Source organism: Limulus polyphemus, unplaced genomic scaffold, assembly GCF_000517525.1.
Source record: "Limulus polyphemus unplaced genomic scaffold, Limulus_polyphemus-2.1.2 Scaffold5623, whole genome shotgun sequence".
NCBI classification, from domain to species: Eukaryota; Metazoa; Arthropoda; class Merostomata; order Xiphosura; family Limulidae; genus Limulus; species Limulus polyphemus.
In genome coordinates, this window is record NW_013671233.1 from 51,143 (window position 1) to 56,119 (window position 4,977).

The window sequence follows — 4,977 nt, forward strand, 5'->3', positions numbered from 1 at the left end:
TTATCCATAGAAATCTAACAAATAGGTATGGTCTGTATCCATAGAAATCTAACAAATAGGTATGGTCTGTATCCATAGAAATCTAACAAATAGGTATGGAATATCTCTACAGAAATCCATGAACTAGATATGAATCATCTCCATATATATCCAACAAATAAGTAGTAATAGATATCCATTATGACCCTTATATTTTAACAACACTATGGACATCTGACTTAATATTCTCTGATATGGTAAAGACATTATGGACATCTGACTTAATGTTCTCTGATATGGTAAAAACATTATGGACATCTGACTTAATGTTCTCTGATATGGTAAAGACATTATGGACGTCTAACTTAATGTTCTCTGATATGGTAAAGACATTATGGACGTCTGAGTTAATGTTCTCTGATATAGTAAGGCACTATGGTCATCTTAGTGTTCTCCAATATAGTAAAGACACTATGGTCATCTTAGTGTTCTCCAATATGATAAAGACACTGTGGACATCCTACTGAGTATTCTCCAATATGGTAAATACACTGTGGACATCTTACTTAGTGTTCACCAATGTGGTAAAGACACTATAGACATCTTAGTTAGTGTTCTCGAATATGGTAGACATCTTACTTAGCATTCACCAATGTGGTAAAAACATTATGAACATCTGACTTAGTGTTCCCCGATATAGTAAAGACACAATGGACATCTGACTTAGTATTCTCCAATGTGGTAAAGACATTATGGACATCTTACTTAGTGTTCTTGAATATGGTAGACACTATAGACATCTTAGTTAGTGTTCTCCGACTTTGTAACTTTTGTAATTTACACAGTTTGAAAAGTGTGCTTTCATAGCAACTAGGATATGACATTTTTTAGCTCTAATAAGACAAATATCGAATTTAAATACCTTCTACCAAAAATAACCCATTCATTTTCATACAATTGAGTTCCTTGTTCACTGTCTCAAAGAATGGAGCACGATTTTTGTTTCATGGATTAAAGAAAACTATGATCTCTAAGATTAATTAATTAAATTCTTCATGATCAACTATTATCTCTAAGATTAATTAATTAAATTGTTCATGGATCAACTATGATCTCTAAGAATTAATTAATTAAATTGTTCATGGATCAACTATGATCTCTAAGAATTAATCAATTAAATTGTTCATGGATCAACTATGATCTCTAAGATTAATTAATTAAATTGTTCATGATCAACTATGATATCTAAGAATTAACTAATTAAATTGTTCATGGATCAACTATGATCTCTAAGAGTTAATTAATTAAATTGTTCATGGATCAACTATGATCTCTAAGATTAATTAATTAAATTCTTCATGGTCAACTATGATCTCTAAGATTAATTAATCAAATTGTTCATGATCAACTATGATCTCTAAGATTAATTAATCAAATTGTTCATGATCAACTATGATCTTTAAGATTAATTAATTAAATTGTTGATGGATCAACTATGATCTCTAAGATTAATTAATTAAATTTTTCATGGTCAACTATGATATCTAAGATTAATCAATTAAATTGTTGATGGATCAACTATGATCTCTAAGAATTAATTAATTAAATTGAGACGCCAACCATTAGGAAACACCTGGCCTGATCTACATCTCCAACTTGCAGATGAAAGTTATTGAACTGTAAGTTTGTGATAAACATGAAAATTGTTAAACCGAGAGAATGTTTGTTTTTAATCGCTGATTTAATCTCTGCTTTGCCCGCCACAGGTATCTAAACCCGGTTTTTAGGGTTAGAAGCTTTCAGTCTTACTGTTGACCCACTGAGGACGCTATAGTATGTAAAATATACTGAGGTGGTTTGCTCATTATAAACAATCCTGTTATTTGTTATTAAAATAGCAGAAGTTAAGAACCGGTGCTCGAGATTCAGAACACAAATTATATGTATTACGACTTTTTGTTGTTTCGAATATATTCAATGGTAGAATGTTTATTTTATGCAGTTATACTGTTGGACTGTGAATTATGTTATAAAAGTAATTATACAACGGTTTCGTTTCTTCCCATGTTATTATTGTCCTGAGACAACTGTACCTGATCACATTACTAATAATAACTTGACAAAGGTTTTGTTATTTCTGTCCTGAGACAAGAGTGCCATGATCACAATGGAGTCATATCTACCAACACATTGTAAATACTTATAACTCCTAGAGGATGATAAACAGTAACATTTTGTTATAGATCTAGTTTCTAAAGATGTACATTATTTATGAAATACACAAATTCATCTGAATCATGGAACACGAAACCCCCTCTCCTCTAGACACAATACGAAACCCCCTTTCCTCTAGACTCAAAACGAAACCCCCTCTCCTCTAGACACAAAACGAAACCCCCTCTCCTCTAGACACAAAACGAAACCCCCTCTCCTCTAGACGCAATACAAAACCCACTCTCCTCTAGACACAATACGAAACCCCCTTTCCTCTAGACGTAAAACGAAACCCCCTCTCCTCTAGACGCAATACAAAACCCACATACAACTACCACCACTTTATCACATCCACAAATTCAGACATCTTGTTTATTTGTTGAAAACATACAGTCGAATTGAGTGAGTCCTAAAATTTACTTAGGCACTTTATTGTACACAACTCCGTTTTTACCTTGTGAATAAAAATTATATATTGCCGCCATTTTGTTTGACTGATATTAGCCCTCGTTTTTATAAAATCGTATGTAGAGGGGGTTAAATAACCCCCATATTTATCTACCACTAGTCAGCTAACACTTGTTTTTGTTACGTAGTCACTACTTTATAAGCAAATAGTGCCAGAACATTTCCTAACAGACATATTTCTTCACCAGAGAAATTATCCCTTGCCAACAAGGGGATGTTGATACAAGACATCAGTTCTTCGCTTATCTTGTGGTACGAGGAGGAAAACTGATAAACTTGAAACATCAGTTCTCTGCTTGTCTTGGTAGAAGTTTTGTTGCGTGATCTGACGTTTTTAATTGATGTTAATAGGTGGGGAAGCTTCGAATGTCACGTGATATGTATTTTCTTCAGAATAGTAAACCTACTTATGGGACGCAGAGGTGGGTGTTGTAAACCATTACCATGCTATGTGTTGTACCATATAAAAACATTCCAGGGGCTATTAATAATGGCTCTACAAAGTAATTAGACGTTTTCCAGACTTGTGACCTTTAACCGGAGTCACAAATGAATGTTTATGGTATGTTTTGAATATAATAACCTATAACAATTTGACAAAAAGGAGTCTGTAATTATTTTATTTCTTGACATCTTTCTAATCCCTTTTAGACCATCATTTCTAAAATAAAGTTAAAATTTTATTTTGCCTAATCACTTTGTTTAAAGGACATTGACTAATCCTGTAGTTTGTTAAATGTACGACAGATGTCACTGAGAGAAATCTTACGACATCATCGATGTTTTGAATGACTTTTTAAAAATAGTGCCAGTGATTCATTTATAAAGAAGTTTCTGTGAGTGTGAACTGTTTTTTTGCTAACTTGACCATGACTTTTCAGTGTTGTCTACTTTAACTGTCTTTTCATGATTTAGGAAAATAAAAGTATGATCAACAAAGAATGGTTATATTCATGGAAAATATTATCTTTGTATTTAAATGGTTTCGTAACTTGTAACTGATATAACATTGTTGACATGGTAAAGCTCTATCTATAGATAATGATTCTAATTCAATTTAAACTAATTATGTAAAGAATTGTGCACCAAGAATATGTAATAATATTGACATCAACTACAGCTACACATATTGGTTGTTGTTGTTGTTGTTTTTTTACCCATAACCATACTTTTATAGTGCCTGTTGTCATTGTTATTTCAAACTAATCTTATGATAAGGCAGGTACAGTCAGAAACATTTTGATAGTAGCAAATATTGTGTAGTAACTCATTATATGTAAAGTCGTTAAATTAGAAGAAGAGATGCCCAAAAAATCAAACTAGAAGACAAGATCTTCACAAGCTAAACAAGGAAGATAGTAGCCCCAAAAATTAAATGAGGAGGAGAGCCCCAACATATTAAACTAGACTAAGAGATGTCCAACATATTAAACTAAAAGACGAGATGTCCAACATATTAAACTAAAAGACGAGATGTCCAACATACTATACTAAAAGACGAGGTTCTCATAAGCTAAAGAAGGAAGATGAGAGTTCCAACAAATTAAACTAGAAGACGAGATACCCAACAAATTAAATCAGGAGGAAGAGAACATCAACATATTAAACTAAAAGACGAGATGTCCAACATATTATACTAAAAGACGAGGTTCTCATAAGCTAAAGAAGGAAGATGAGAGTTCCAACAAATTAAACTAGAAGACGAGATACCCAACAAATTAAATCAGGAGGAAGAGAACATCAACATATTAAACTAGAAGACGAGATGCCCAACATATTATACTAGAAGACGAGATGCCCAACAAATTAAACTAAAAGACGATATGTCCAACATATTTTAGTTTAATATGTTGGACATCTCGTCTTCTAGTTTCAGGAAGACGAGATGTCCAACAAATTAAATCAGGAGAAAGAGAACCTCAACATATTAAACTAGAAGAAGAGACGTTCAACAAATTAAGCTAGGAGACGAGATTCCTACAAGTTAAACCAGGAGGGGGAGAAGGCCCCAATAAACTAAAGTAGATGTAGAGATGTCCAACAAATTAAACTAAAAGATGAGATATCCAATATATTAAACTAGAAGACGAGATGTCCAACATATTAAATCAGGAGGAAGAGAACATCAACATATTAAACTAGAAGACGAGATGCCCAACATATTATACTAGAAGACGAGATGCCCAACAAATTAAACTAAAAGACGATATGTCCAGCATATGAAACTAGAAGACGAGATGTCCAACAAATTAAACTAAAAGATGAGATATCCAATATATTAAACTAGAAGACGAGATGTCCAACATATTATACTAG

General features: G+C 32.6%; 1 protein-coding gene across 1 annotated transcript in view; it reads left to right on the plus strand.

Annotated features, from left to right (window-relative positions):
• The window catches only part of LOC106472802 (receptor-type guanylate cyclase Gyc76C-like), a gene marked incomplete at its 5' end in the record, with an annotated part of 30,239 nt that extends 28,210 nt beyond the window's left edge, over positions 1-2,029 (plus strand). The window contains one exon of the mRNA XM_022401346.1: positions 26-2,029. The remainder of the gene's footprint in view (positions 1-25) is intronic.
• Between the last annotated feature and the right edge of the window lie 2,948 nt (positions 2,030-4,977).